The sequence below is a fragment of the Echinops telfairi genome, unplaced genomic scaffold (genome assembly GCF_000313985.2).
Source record: "Echinops telfairi isolate 266 unplaced genomic scaffold, ASM31398v2 ScPeMD7_7469;HRSCAF=8507_0, whole genome shotgun sequence".
NCBI classification, from domain to species: Eukaryota; Metazoa; Chordata; class Mammalia; order Afrosoricida; family Tenrecidae; genus Echinops; species Echinops telfairi.
In genome coordinates this window covers 48,909,415-48,925,992 of record NW_022111372.1, presented here as the reverse complement: position 1 = coordinate 48,925,992, position 16,578 = coordinate 48,909,415, and the positions used below count along the sequence as shown (strand labels likewise).

Genomic DNA, 16,578 nt, shown 5'->3' with positions numbered 1-16,578 from the left:
TCACACGAACATCCCTTCTGAGTGGCCTCTGGGGCTCAGGTGAAGCCCCTCTGAATCGGCGTACTTGGAGGAGAAAGCTGTGAAGAAGGGAATCTAGGGTTTCCAGAGAGAGGTAGCAAAGAAAGGGCAGACATAGAGCTTTTCATCAGATGTGAGGGTGTTGAGTAAGTCTTCCTCAATTAACCTCCATCTCTTTGCCTGGGGAAGCTGGAAGGGGGAAGGGCTATCGTGACCTAGATTCTCCAAGGGAAGGGCCTAGGAGGGTGCTGACATCCAGATGAGAGAGGTGGACTGGTTCTGAAGTCCTTTGGTAACTAATTCAGAGTCTCACCTGGAGGTCAAGGGAGGCAAAGAGAAAAACCTAGAGCCCCAGGGCCGTACACCGAAAAGTCCACAGAAACCCATAGGCTCAGAACTGGGGTCTCCATTCTTTCTCCTCAGCTCAACCATGGACTCACCCTGTCACCTCCTTCCTCTTACTCAGACAGTACTGCCCAGACAACTTTCCTGTGGGCTCCGGGTTGGGATAGGGTTGCTATGTGTCTGAACTGACTTGATGCCAGTGAGTGTTTGGAGGGTCTTAACGTCTGGTTCCCCTCCAGCCTAGCCTCCAAAGCCAAGGGCAGGCTTCCCAATAACCAAGATAAGCAGAGGCGTCCTTGTATTGACTTACTAATCACTAGTGAACAGTTTCATGTTCTTTTTCTAATAATCATTACAGATTAGCGAGTAAGCACAAGTGAATCCATGTTTACCTTGCTTATTAAGTTCTCTGTTCTGGTCAGGGACTATACATTAGAAAAGAGGCTTTGATTCTATAGGAAAGTTCTATGGCTTTGGTAAAGAGACAGATGCCAGCCATACCTAGAAACAGAATCTTTGGTGTGGTGAAAGAATGTGAGATTGTTCCCTATAGATTAGTAAGTAAATACAAGTAAGCCAAGGTTCCTTCGCTTATTGAGGAAAATGAGACTGTCCATTGATGATATCTTATACTCATCCTCCTGTGGCCCCACCACATATCAGTGAGTCCTGGGTAGCCAGGTTAGGGTTCGATGTGTTGAAAACATTTGTCTCTAAACATCAAAGCAGTGCTTCCGCCAGTGATACATGAAGGAAGAAACTTTGAACTCCAAGTCATACTGGGGGTGAGGTTCCCTGGCTCCTGAAACGGACTAGGCTCTGCTGTCTGTGGTCACGTGAATGACTGCTAGCTGCATTGCTACCATTCATCGGATGTCTGCTTTCACCAATTGCTGTGCCTGTTTCATGCTTGCATCAGCTGACAACAGTTCATGCTGACAAAGGCTAGCTTGGGTTCTTAAACACGTCCCGGTTTTTGAGGTCCCAGATTCTAGATGAGCCCCGGGTCTCAGCTGCCAGATCATCCGAGCAGTCAAGGTGAGGGCAGTGACAATCAAGCTGAGGGGCAGGGCCTGAAGAAGCCCATTTATCCTCACTCTGTTGACCCATTGTTAAAACAAAAGATGCCCTTCCTAGGGGCAAGGTAGGGATCAAATAACTCAGGAAGGAAGCCTCTGGCCCACCAGGAAACTTTAAACTGCCCTTGGGGTATTGCCTTCTGAAATTCAAGACCACCTCTTCTTGAGCACAACCAGAAAGAAAATGGAGCAGAAAACTTTGGAGTTTGAGAGCTCGTGGGTTCTGCTAATGATGTCTTTCAGTGAGCCAGAAACATACATAAGCCAGAGATAATGAATGGATTTAGGGCTCAAACGTAATTTTAGCCCCAATCTAAGAACAATTTGTTCTTATAACATGGCCTTGCTCAATGCTCAGCCTTATAAAGAGACCCTAGAAGCACACCAGCATGAGGTGTCGATGGGAACAGGTATCAGAAGTTCAGAAATAAGCAATCAAATCAATGTGAAGGAGCAAAGACAAAGTGGAGACCCCAAACCCAGCTGTAAGACAATTGGACAGCCCCTCACAGAAGGGCCACACGGAAGGGATGCTATATCAAGGGTGTAGTATAGCACTGATGAACCAAATAACTATTTTTTAGTTCTTTAATATTTCCTCCCCTTACTATTATGGTCTTAGTTTTACCTTATTAATCTTGTTAGACCTTCATATGTTCATTTATATAATTAAAATCATTGGATGCATGAAATTCAAGATGGATAAACCCTTTGGAAATAGTAATGGGAATAATGATTTCCTGAGAGTACCTGGGGAACTGATAGCAATGATGACTCTATAACCCCACCTGAGGGGAACAAATAACAGGATTGTAGGTAAATGGATACATTACATGGTGTAAGATATGGCAAAATGATAATATATAATATAATGATAAGGGTTCCTGGGGAGAGAGGAGATAAAGGGGAGCTGATATCAAAGAGTTCAAGAAGAAAGAAAATGTTTAGAAACTGATGTGGCAGCAATTTTACAATTATGCTTGATCTAATTGAATTATGGATTGTTACAGTAACTGTAAAAGCTCCCGATAAAATGATTAAATAAAATAGAAAGAGATCCCTCAGAGATGAATGCTATAACTAAGTGTAGTGAAGAAACTAGATGTTGCTCCGCTATCAGAAAGAACAGCATCTTCAGTCTTAAAGGATTGTCTTAAAACAAACAGCCATGGGAAGCACACCAGCCTGTGTTGTGTGGTCCAAAGGTTGCAAATAATAAAATCCAAATCTGGAGGAGGGAATGGGATCAGATGTTAAAGTATGAACACTCAGTTTTCAGAAGACTATGGATGACAGTGGAAGCCCAAAGTCCATTTGCCAGGTTTGCACATGGATTAAGCCTCTTATGAATCCTCTCTAACTATGGTCAAGGGATGTAAATAGCCTTGCTAACAGAGAGCATGTTAAGTCAAATGTGGCAGGTGTAGTTAGGTAAAAGATACTACAAGCACACTGGGAATAGGAGGGTGATTTCCCAACCTACCCAAGGAGTGGTCTGGTACATAAGATAAAACATGAAATAGAGATCAAATTGGAGTTGTCCACAGTCAGCAATGGTGTTAATCTTGTTGATCTTGCCATTTCTGGTCCCAAAATGCTCCAGAGCTTCCACAAATGTTCATGCCTTCTTTACTCCCCCAAAGTCCACCTGCTTGCCCTCTAACTATTCAGTCTTGGCAGTACAGATAAAAACTGAGAACCTTTAGCAGCGGGCCCACTATTGGCCGTCATTGGCATGTCAGGATCTGGGTGCTTCAGGATGAAGTTCTCATCACTGAATTTGTCCCCCTAGATGGACTTGCCATCAGTGCCATTCTGATGTGTGAAGTCACCACCCGGGCACAGAGTAATGGGGGTCCCAGACACATTTGGAACCAGCCTTGCACGTGGTGTTTTCCTCATGGTCATTCTAGTTATTCAGTCACATATACGTCTAGAAAAGAGGTGCAGCCATAGTGCTTGGAAAGAAGAATTTTGCAGATTTCATTGAAAGGCCTTCTGCAAACCAGAATCTCACAATTTAAGCTCTGATACTATCCCCTCCTTCTGATTTTACGATTTACAATCCTTGGGTCATGGATGTTTGTTCTTATGCTTCTTCCATGTGGACTTAGCAGACAGCTCACTTAGATGGCTGTATGGAAACAAGCCTTTAAGACTACAGGCACTATTGTATATGATAGCTGGTACTGTCTAATTTCTTCTCCACACTTTGCTATAACTCCCATCTCTTTTGTGTTTCTTTCCTGAAGGTAAGTATAAGGCAGAGCCATGAAGTAAGAACTAATTGTCCTTAAATTGGAGCTAAGATTTATTGTGAACCCCGAATCCACTCCTGGATCTATATTTTTTTTTAATCTGCCTTTGGCTACCCTTAAAGATCTCCTTGTTAATTTATGGTAGAGAGTCTTATTGATCATCTCCCTGAAGCATAAAGATCTTCTGCTAATATTGCGATTGATTAGTCCCTGGTATTAATTTTTAAAACATTGTTGAGAGAGGGATATTGGACCAGTGTAGGCTAACTCCATATTGCAATACCTGAATTATTCATTTGTACAGAACAAATCCTTACATAGCTGGATGCTATTAACACAAACAATGGAAGTTGGAGTTGGTTGTCAGGGGAAATTTACAATAATATTCATGGAAAATGTCAACCACAGGTAGTTTTGAAATCTATGGATCTTAAAACAGCGTATAGGGCATTGATATACTGTCAATGTTTGTCCTCCTACCAACCGTTCACTGCAATGACCTGTCTGTCTGCTATGTCTTCAAACATGATGAACTGGTCCTCAGGTTACAGGTGCGTTTCAGGTAGAGTCGTTCACCTACTGAAGGCTCCACATTGGATCCCTCTGGTGCAGCCTTTGGAGAGCGTTGCAAGACTTGAAGATCCAGGATGCAATTCCTTATTGTTCTATGGCGCTTGGTCTGGGTCCCCAGGGTGTGTCCAGAAACTCGGACCAATGTGGCTTATGAGCTGCATATTACCAGGGACACTTCTCCTTAGGGTTCTTAAAAGTTTTTTAGTCATTTCTCCCCCACTTAGAGGCTGATCCTCCCACTTTTCTATCACCAGGTAGGCATCTGTTCTCGCCCAGACATGTCTGCACCCTTTCCCCTCGCCTAACTTGACTTTCCCATCAGCACCCCTCATCCCTTTGATAGGGACATCTACCTGTCTGGGAGAACCTCGTCCTAACCACTTAGTGGCTGCCATGCAAGGCACCTTTTCTTTTATTGAGAGGTCCACGTATTTAAAGAAATGTGTTCATATGTTATAGACTCTAGATGCCAAATTATTCTTTTAATTGCCCCTTTATATAAACGTCTATACCTTAGCAACTTGGGCAGACAGCTGAAAGAAGAACACATCTTTAAAAGCCCTAAAGTGCAGAAAATGGATGACAGCTGAAGGAAGCAGCTGTTCCCAAGACGTGGAAGAAGACTGTGCAGCATGCTGCCTCTTTGAACTTCATAATTGTAGCTATTCTTAAATTAAGAGAGGTGCATCATTAGTGTGGATGTCTTCCTAGCACTTGCTTCAACTTAGAAAATTGTTTAAGTCTTATACTTCTCTCCTTAATAATTCCTTCTAATGATTAGGGAAAGAAAATGCATTAGTAATCAGTGCTGATCATTTTTGTGAATGTCAGATTTGTCAATACCCTCCTTGATTTGCACATGAAAACTCACACTGTTTAGTAATCTTGGTTGTAAACTATAGTCTCATATGATAATTAATAATGATTAATCTATCATTAATTCTATCTTTAATCTCAACCTCGGTTTCAAGTGATTCATAGATGTGGGGCTTAGGCATTCCCTTGCAGGAAAAAGACGGGGCCGTCTACTCCTATAACTAGTCTTAGAAACTCAGGGGGCAGTTCTACCTGCCCTACAGGGTTGTTGAGTCAGCATTGGCTCGATGGCAGTGAATTTGTTGTTGGTTTTGTTTTTTGTTTTGGATTATTAGCTCAGCCTAAAGAAACACATTTTAATCTAAACTTAGTCAGGAAAAAAGAAACGCCCTGAGGCTACTTAGGACCTTTCCTATCCTAATTGTACAAGTGATTTTTAGTTCCTTATCCCAAAACTTCCCAGATTTGGGGGTGAAGTTCACAGAGCTAACATAACAAATTGCAAATGTGAACTCAGACAAATCTCCGATGCTAGCCTTGTAGTCCAGACAAGTCAGTCGGGATAATTGTCCGTTTGCAATAACTCTTCAACAGAAAGTTGGCTTATAAAATCAAACCAAATGATCTCCTTTCTATGAAGCCCTGGTACTGGAGGGGTGACACATTGGGCTGCGATCTGCTTGGTCGGCAGTTCACAACCACCAGCAGCTCCAGGGAAGAAAGACTGGACTTTCTACTCCTGTAAACAGTCTCAGAAGCCCACAGGGGGTCATTATGAGTCAGCATTGACTCGATGGCAGTGAGAATCTCCTGTCTAGAAATGTGTGTGTTGCAAAGGATATCATTGCTGACATCAGACAGCTCTTGGCTGAAAGGAGAATACCAGAAGATGTTTACTTGTGTTTTATTGACTATTCATAGGCTTTCAACTATGTGGATCCTAACAAAGTATGGATTGCATAGTGAAGCATGGGAATTCTAGGACATGTAGTTCTGCTCATGCAGCACTCGTAGCCCAGAGGCAGTCCTACAAACAGAACATGGCTTAAAATCATAAAACCGGTTCCCCCCCCTTGTAACAAGGAAGTCCAGAAAACATTAAAGATTAGGGTTTTTTTGTCCACAGCAGAGCTTCTTCATAGCCACACAGGCAGCTCTCTCTCTCTCTCTCTCTCTCTCTGTCTGCGCTTCAGCCTCTCAACCACAGGGCCCTTTGGCTTCTGCTCTGCTCAGGCAAGTGTTGCAAAGTCCCTTTATTCAAGGTGCAACTTTCACGTGCATATGATGCAATGGGGAATACTGCGGCTTGGGTCAGGAGCACTTTAGTCCTCAAAGTCACATACACACGCTTCAATACTCTAAAGGGGTCTTGTGTAGCAGATTTATCTAATACAACTAGTCTTGACCTCCTGGCTGCTGCTTCTGTGAACACTGACTGTGGATCCAAGTAAGACAAAATCCTTCACAACTTCAACCTGTTCTCCGTTTATCATGAAGTTACCTTGGTCTAGTTGTGAGGATTTTGATCTTCTTTACATTGAGTTTGAATCCATATGGAAGGCCACAATCCTTGATCTTATTAGCAAGTGCATCAATTCTGCCTTAAGTTCAGCAAGCGAGGTTGTGTCATCTGTATACTGCATGTTGTAAATAAGCCTTCCTCCAACCCTGATGCCACACTCTTCAGATTTCTGATGGTTTTCTTAGCATAAAGATTGAACAAGTATGGTGAGAAGATACAGCCCTGACGCACACCTTTCCTAATTTTAAATCATGCAGTATCCCTGGTTCTGTTCCCACAGATCTATATACAAGTTTCAAATGAGCACCATGAAGTGTTCTGGAATTCCCATTCTTTTCAAGATTATCCACAGTTTACTAGGGTCCACACAGTCAAATGCCTTTGCATAGTCAATGAAATAAAAATAAACATGATTATGGTATTCTCTGCTTTGAGTCAAGATCCATCTGATATCAGCAATGATTTAACTCACATTTTTTATGTTTCAAGTTATCATAGAATAATAGAACCAAAGCCCCACAATGATCTTTACACATGCATATTATCCTTTTTAGATGCTAGACTATAATTGGTTGATATACTTTGGGTTTCCTTTAAATATGAAAGCCAACACTGGACCTCTGCCATCTTAAGTAAAATTCATACTCTTAGTAGTAAAACAAATTAAACACTTGAACACTGAAGGATTAAGATTAAGGTAAGTATTTCCTCAAGCTTTATGTTCTGAAACAGTGTTGTTCAATTTGAAAAATGTATGTCTAACTAGCCTTTTGTTGGTTTGTTGAGCAGTGGCTTCAGTCGGATGCAAGACGGAGGACAGAAACATGCACAAGTCAGGTGACAGCAGTGAGAGCTACCACAGCTTTCTATGACATTTCAACCATGGGACAAAATCACCCTGGGCAATCTGACCAGCGGTCCAAGCAAGAAGCCTCTCCAGATGGACCTTCAGCCAGTACCTAACTTCTCCTGCTAGTGAGTGGACTTGGCAGACAAGCCTCCGTACTTGCTGTTTCTGCCCATAGCTCAAATTGTGGATGAGAGTGTAAACAGCAAGATAGCTCAACAGAAATATATGAACTTTGACAAAGTTGTGCTAAATAATTTACCTAACAAAGATGAACTATGCCATTGCTAATACTTCTCTTCAAGATATTAAATAGATCCACTTAAAGACGACTACTTTCAATTTTCTCTAGGCCTAACTTTCCCTTTGGGACATTTTTAGTTTGTGAATTATTAGCATTGGTTCTTTACTAAATATTGCAAGCTAGGTTAATTTTTTATTATTGTATTAATTGTTGCAGAAGTAGTCAGTTCATGAAATATTTGTCGGATGCATGTACTTGGGACCGGACTCTCTTAACTATTCGAAGACTGGTGTATCTTGAAGGACTTATGCCAGAAGCAGCCATCCTGTTGTTCCTTCTGGTTCTTTTTCTCTGGAAGATTAGATATAGACTTTTACTCTTTACCATGGACTTGAACTGTTCCCCCAATGTGACCCAGTCTGCTATCTCAATAAAAGTTCATCTAAACCACACGGGGGACAAGCCCCGGGGTCCTGGCAGGGTGAAGAGAGAGCACACTATGTAAAGGCAGGTGGAAGTCCTTTCGGAGGAAAGGTGGCTCTGTGCAGAGTGCTGGCAGTGGAGGAGGTAACACGGTGGGCTGCTAACTGCAACGCCAGCAGTTTGAAGCCACCAGTTGCTCTGCAGGAGAAAGAGAAGGCTCTCTACTTCTGAAAAGAATTGCAGTTTTGGAAACCCTCTGGGGAGTTTACCTGTCCTCTAGGGTCTTTATGAGGTGGTGTGGAGGTATGTGTGTGGTTAGCGCCCCCTGGTGAAGGGCCAATTGAAAAACAGGAACTTGCTAAGGCCAAAGTCAATTCTGACTCATAATGAACTGCTCCCTAGGGTTTCTGCAGTTGTAAACCTCTAAGGGAGCAAACAGCTCCTGGGTTTAGTGCTGCTGACTTCGTGGTTAGCAGTCCAACACATAACCCGGTACACCACCAGGGCTCCTAGTGAGGAACGTACTGACCTAAAATGTTACAGGAACTGAGAGGCCCTGAGCAAATTCCCAGTGATGGGTTAATCAGCTCTGTCGCAGGGGAAATCAGGTGAGCAAAGCAATGGCAGTACAAGTTGCTCATGTCCTTGAAAGGTGACTGCAACTATTCTTGCCAAAGGCTTATGTAAACCATCTCCTGGCGTCAGCAGATTAATTGGTGTATGATTTATGGTTACTAATATATGACTAATGATATTGTTTCCCTAAACTCCTTAGTAAAAAAGCTTGTTTCAATTTTTATACTCACATTGTGCTGCTCCACTGCAGTTGTTATTATTCCTCAACAACTCCTTTACTTTCACTTCTATCAGGGTGAGATTCTGCAGACCAATTTGAAGAGCAATGTAGAGTGAAGTGAATGATTCTTATATCCGAGTGCCTTTAGAGTGCTGTCCCCATACTCTGAACTACTTCTTGGATTCTGAAGCTAACCAATCAATCTCATTATTGCACCCCCAACAGTCTTTTCTTTTATTATTAATCTATTTTATTTACCATGATGTTGCTTATTGGTCTCAATCGGAAGATTTTTGTTTTCTTTATGTTGATGTATAATCGATTCTGAAGACTGGACTCTGTTTTATGCCACCAGAGACTCAAGTCCCTTTAGTCTAAATTCTGTACAAATTCTAGTCTATACTTCTCTGTCAGTTTTTTTGTGTGTACTGTTGTGACTTCTCTGCTGCTGTGATACTAGAAGCTATGTATGTCACTGGTATTTCAAATACCAGCAGGGTCACCCAAAGTGAACAAGTTTCAGTGGAGCTTCCAGACTGAGAACAGACAATGAAGAAGGACTGGGCTCCCCACAGTAGAGTAAGAAACACAGAATGAAAATATTGTCAGATACTGACGGGCTAATGAATGAATAGGCCCTTTAGGTCTGAAAGCTCTTGAGAACATCTCAAGAACAGATTCGACTCATTAAACACTAATCAAAGAGGACCTAATGACCTATGGAATGACATCAAGAACACCATCCAGGAAGAATCAAAGGTCAATAAGAAGACAGGGAAGAAAGAAAAAGCTCAAAATAGATATCAGATGAGACTCTGAAACTTCCCCTTAATAGCAGCGTAGCTTAGGCATGTGGAAGAAAGGATGGGGACAAAGAGCTGAGCAGAAAGTTTCCAAGGGCAGCTGGAGAAGTCAACATAAACTATGCTAATGAAATGGGCAAATGCTAGTGAAATGGGCAAAGACCTTGTTAAAACACCAAAATGGAAGAACATATTCAGCATATCTGAAACTGAAAGAACTCAAGAAAATGTCAACTTTAGAGTTGCAATATTGAAAGATACGATAGGCAAATTATTGGATAATGCTGGAAGCATCAAAAGAAGATAGAAAGGATACACACACACAGTTACTGTACCAAAAAGAACTAGTGGCCATTCCACTATTTCAGGAGGTAGCAAATAAGTAAGAACCAATGGTACTGAAGGAAGAAGATCAAGATGTTCTTCAAGCATTAGCCAAAAATAAGGTTCCAGGAATTGATGTAATACCAATGGATGAAGTACTGGAAGCACTCACTCATCTATGTAAGGAAATTTGAAAGACAGCTACCTTGCCAGCTGGCAGGAAGACATCCATATTTGTATCCATTCCAAAGAAAGGTAACACTACAGAATGCTCAAATTTTAGAACCGGTTTACTAAAGATCATCCACCAAGTTTTCAGCAGTGTAGTGACAGGGAGTTGCCAGAGGTTCAGGCTGGATTCAGAAGAGGATGTGGAACAAGATTCATTGCTAATACCAGATGGACCTTGACCCAAAGTAGAAAATACCAGAAAAATGTTCACTTGTGCTTTCTTGACTATGCCAAGGCACTTGACTGTGTGGATCATAACAAACTATAGATAGCTATGAAGAGAATGGGAATTCCACAACACTTCCTTGTTCTCATGTGGAACATGTACATGACTCATGAGGCAGTTGTGTGAACAGACCAAAGGAATACTGCCTGGTTTAAATTCAGGAAGGGTATGCATCACAGTTGTATCCTCCCACCATACTTTTTCACTCTGTATATTGAGCAAATAATCAGAGAATCTGGTATATATGAGGAAGAGTGAGGCACAAAGATTGGAGAAAACCCTCAAAATCTCCCAAATGCTCACAGAGTTCAAAACAGAAATAAACAGCTTGACAATACTCACACCACGCTCAAGAAAGACAAATCATCAGGAACAAAACTCAATAAAGAAACAGAAGAGCTAAATAACACAATCTAGCAGGTCAATCTCCTAGACATATAGAGCACACTCCACCCAGCAACACAATATATGCTATTCTCCAGCTCACAGAGTATATACTCCAAAATAAATCATATGTTAGGCCATAAGGCAAGCCTCAACAAATTCAAAAGCATTGAAATCCTACAATCTGTTTTCTCAGATCACAATGCTATAAAACTGAAAATCAACAATAGAAAGAACAGGAACATAAAGACAAGCACATCGACACAGAACAACATACTACTTCAAACACACACACATAACTGGGTAATAGATCATATATAAGGGGTGGAATTAAGAAACTTTTGGAAACAAATGATAGTGATAACACATCATACCAGAACCTTTGGGATACAGCAAAAGGCAATTTATAGCAATCAATACACATATATCAAAAAAGAAGAGAAATAAAAAATCAATACCTTAACACAATAGCTCCAACAATGAGAATATGGGCAACAATATAAACCCTCCAAACAGAATAAGAGAAATAATGAATTTAGAGCATAAATAAACAAGCTGGAAAACTGAAAAACAATGGAAAAAATCAACAAGATGCTGTTCCCCTACCCCCACCCAAGGATAAACAGATGGAAAACTTATCAAAGGAAAAGAAAGAAAAGATGTAAATATCTAGATTAGAGATGAAAAAGGTGATGTCACAACAGATTCAAATTGGAGGGGGGAAAAAAGAAAAAAGAGTAACATAGTATTACAAAAGACTACTCCAACAAATTGATAATCTAGAAGAAATGGACAAATACCTAGAAATACATCATTACCCAAATTAATGGTGAAGGATGTAGACAAACTCAACAGACCATAACTAAAGGAGAAATAGAGAAGGTCATCAAGACACTGCCAGCCAAGAAAAGCCCATGGCTTCACCGGGGAATTCTACCAAGTATTCATCAATTCTACACAGACTATTCCAGAATATAGAACTCCCAAACACATTCTATGAAGCTAGCATAATTCTGATTCTAAAACCAGGAAAAGACTTCACAAAGACAGAAAACTACATACCAATATCCTTCATGAACATAGATTCAAGATTCCTCAACAAAATTCAGGCCAACAAAATCCAACAACAAAGCAAAAAAATAATTTGTTATGACCAAATGGGATTCATACCAGGCATGCAAGGATGCTTCAAAATTTGAAAAACAATCAGTGTAATCTACCATGCAAGCAAGATAAAGAATAAGAATAAAATGGTCATATCAATAGATGCAGAAGACATTTGAGAATATCTATCCAACACCCATTTCTAATAAAAACACTAAAAAAGATAGGAATAGAAGGGGACTTCCTCAACACAACCAAGGCCATATACAAAAAACATAGCCAATGCCACACTCAGTAAGGAAAAACTCAAAACATTTCCCTTGAAAACAGGAACCAGACAAGGGTACCACTCCTATTCAACATTGGCTGGAAATCCTAGCCAGAACCATTGGAAAGCAAAAAGAAATCAAGGGAATACAATTGGGCATGAAGAAGTGAAGCTCTCACTATTTGCAGACAGTATGATTTTATACATAGAGAACCCCAAGTAGTCCACAAAAGGATTGTTGAGAATAATTGAGGGATTTGTTAGAGTAGCAGGATACAAGATTAAAAGCAGACATCAATTGGATCCCTTTATCCCAGCAATGAAAGCTTGGGAAAAGACATCAAGTGAATCTACCATTTACAGTAGTCACACAAAAGTTGAAATACCCAGGAATAAATCTAACCAAAGAAACAAAACACCTAGACAAAGAACACTTGTTGTTAGGTGCCATCAAATTGGTTCTGACCTACGTATAGTGACATTAGGCACAACATAAGGAAACACTGTCCAGTCCTGTGCCATCTTCACCATTGTGCCTATGTCAGAGCCCATTGTTGCAGGCACAATGTCAATACATCTCTGTGAGGGCCTTCCTCTTTTTTGCTGCCCCTCTACTTTACCAAACATGAGGCTTTTATGCAGGACTGGTCTCTCCTGACATGTTCAAATTATGTGTCATCTTTACCTCTCAGACCATACTTCTTCCAATATAGATATTTGTCCTTTTAACAGTCCATGGTACTTTGAATATTCTTCTCTGGCACCATATTTCAAATGTATTTAACAGTCCATGGTACTTTGAATATTCTTCTCTGGCACCATATTTCAAATGTATCCATTGTTCTTTGATCTTCCTTATCGAATGTCCAACTTTCACATGTATATGAGGCAATTGAAAATACCATGGCCTTGATGATCACCTACCTGACATGAAGACAAAGTGGGTACATAAGCAAATGTGGTGAACAAAGCTGATGGTGCCCGGCTATCAAAACATATAGCATCTGGGGTCTTAAAGGCTTGAAGGTAAACAAGAGGCCATATAACTGAAAAGCAACAAAGCCCATATGGAAGAAGTAAACCAGTCTGTGTGATCATGAGGTGTCAAAGGGATCAGGTATCAGGCATCAAAGAACAAAAAAATCAATCATTATGAGTGAGGGGGAGTAGAGATTGGGGACACAAGACCCATCTGTAGGCAACTGGACATCCCCTAACAGAAGGGTCACAAGGAGGAGACAAGCCAGTCAGGGTTCAGTGTAGCAATGATGAAACACACAACTTTCCTCTAGTTCCTAAATGCTTTCCCCCACACCCCTATCATGATCCCAATTCTACCTTACAAATCTGGCTAGCCCAGAGGATGTACACTGGTACAGATAGGAACTGTAAACAAAGGGAATCCAGGAAAGATGATCCCTTCAGGACCAGTGCTGAGAATGGCGATACCTGGAGGGTGGAGGGAGGGTGAGGTGGAAAGGGTGAACCATTGCAAGGATCTGCATGTAACATCCTCCCTGGGGGGTGGACAACAGAAAAGTGGGTGAAGGGAGATGTCAGACAGTGTAGGATATGAAGAAATAATAATTTATAAATTATGAAAGGTTCATTAGAGAGTGGGGAGCGGGGAGGGAAGAGAAAAATGAGGATCTGATACCAAGCATTCAAGTGGAAAGCAAATGTTTTGAGAATGATGATGGCAACAAATGTACAAATGTGCTTGACACAATGGATGTATGTATGAATTGTGATAAGAGTTGTACGAGCCCCCAATAAAATGATTTTAAAAAAGAAAAGAAAAGAAAATACCATGGCTTTGGTTAGGAGCATCTTAGTCCTCAAAGTAACATCCTTGCTCTTCAATAGTCTAAAGAGGTCTTGTGTAGAAATTTTACGTAATGCAACTCATATTTTGATCTCTTGACTGCTGTTTCCATGATCGTTGATTGTGGATCCAAGCAAGACAAAATTCTTGACAATTTCAATCTTTTCTCCATTAATTTTAATGTTACCTATTGGTCTAGTTATGAGGATTTTTGGGTGTTTTTTTAGTTGTTTTATGAGTTGTAATTCATACTTAAAATGCACTTGTTGATCTTCATCAGCAATTGCCTCAAGTTTTCCTCACTTTTAGCAAAAAAAGTTGCGTCATCTGCCTGTCACAGGTTGATAAAAGCCTTCCTCCAATGCTGATGCCACATCCTTCTTCATATAATCCAGCCTTTCTGATGATTGCTCAACATGCAGATTGAATAAGCATAGTTAGAGGATACAACTCTGTCGCATCCCTTTCCTGATTTTTGAATCATGAAGTATTCTCTTGCTCTGTTCACACAACTCCCTCTTGATCCATGTGCAGGTTTCCACATGAGCATAATGAAGTCTTCTCGAATCCCCATTCCGCTCAAGGCTTTCCACAGTTATGATCTACATAATCCAATGCCTTGGTATAGTCAATCAAACATCAGTGAAGATCTTTCTGGTATTCTCTGTTTTTAGCCAAGATCCATCTATCATCAGCACTAATTCCATATCCTCTTCTGAATCCAGCTTGTAGTTCGGGCAGCTCCCTGTCAATGTTCTGCTGAAACCATTGTTTGATCTTCAGCAAAATTGTACTTACATGTATTTTGGTCTTGTCAAATTCTATCAGGTAATCTCTAGAATAATTCTATGATCAAGGCCATGTTTTCAAACTACTGATTCTTTGTTGCTTCCAACTTTCACATTCCAATTACCCACAATTATCAAATCATTTTGAATGCATATTTCATCAATTTCAGACTGAAGACATTTATAGATTTCTTCTATTTTCCATCACTGACTTTAGTGGGTGGTGCATAAATTTAAATAATAGCTGTATTAACTGATCTTCCTTGTACATACATAGATATCATCCTATCAAAATATAGTTTGAGATGAATCTTTAAATATTCTACTTAGTGATGAATGTGATGACATTCCTTTTAAATTTGTCAATCCTAGCCGAGTGAACTATATGCTTGTCTGATTCAAAAAAGTCAACAGCAATCCATTTCAGCTCAGTAATGCTTAGGATATCAATCTTCACGAGGACCCTTTGATGACTTCTAATATTATTAAACTCAGAATTTGTGCATTCCATATTTGGATTATTAATGAATGTTTACAACTGCTCCTGTGCCCCACCAGTAAATGAAGGTCTTAGATTTGCCCAATCCATCACATTAAAATGAACACTATTTGAGGAGGCAGGTCTTTCCAAGCTCTATTTTGAATGCCTCTCAACCTGAAGGGCTCATGTTCTGGACTTATATCAGACAATTATCCCTGTTGTTAATTTTTATTCACAATGAGGGCTGCTGTGGAAGCAGCACATAGCACATACCACAGGATAGACAGAAAATCAAGGGGTTGGGAGGAATCAAACAACCAAAATTCACCCAAACCCAAAGGAGTACTCCCATAAAGAGTTACAGTCTCAGAAGCCCACCATGGCAGTTCTACCCCATCCTATAGAGTCTCGGAGCCAGCAATGGCTCAATGCCAGTGAGTTGTTTTATGTTTGTTTGTTTGGTTCTTTTTTAGTACTCCTGAAATTGAAATGTTTTCAATGTTTTGGCTCTCATGGACTTTCATTGTCTTCAGCTTCATCCTCAACTTACATATACGCAATTGGTGCTCTGTTCCACATCTACAAAGGGACCCAAATATTCACATACTGCTCCTACAAGGAATTCCAGCACTTATAGACAATACAGAGGCACACTCTCTTATTCTCTGCCCATTGAGAGAATCCCACCGCACAAGTTCTATTTGGAGTTCTAGGATTGATCTCTTACTCCCATGTTTGTGATCACTGTCAGCCATAGACTCACATATAAATTCAAGTTGAAGATGAAAAAATTAAAACAAATCCTTAAGAGCTAAAATATGACATTGTGTATATCTAAGCTCACTTTAGAGACCATCTCAAGAATAGATATGACATATTGGACACGATGACCAAAAACTACTTGTATTTTGAAATGACATAAAATGACCAAAAACTACTTGTATTTTGAAATGACATAAAAATGACATAAAATACATAAAACAAGCAAAAGTAATTAAAAAGAGGAATGAAAAAGACAATGTATATCAGAAGAGATTCTAAAACGTTCTCCTTATGGTACAGTAGCTAATCAAATGGAGGTGGGGGGAGTGATGAAGAAAACAGCAAATCAGGTAACAAATGGAGATATAAGAAGACAAACTATTATAATTAAATGTGAAAATACTTAGAGTTATAAAACCAAAAGAGAATACATGGGGTATAGCTCAATCTGAAAGGACTGA

The 16,578-nt window shown here is 40.3% G+C and overlaps 1 pseudogene; it reads right to left on the bottom strand.

Annotated features, from left to right (window-relative positions):
- Positions 1 to 2,883: 2,883 nt before the first annotated feature.
- Positions 2,884 to 3,344, bottom strand: LOC105978741 (annotated as a pseudogene).
- Positions 3,345 to 16,578: the final 13,234 nt, after the last annotated feature.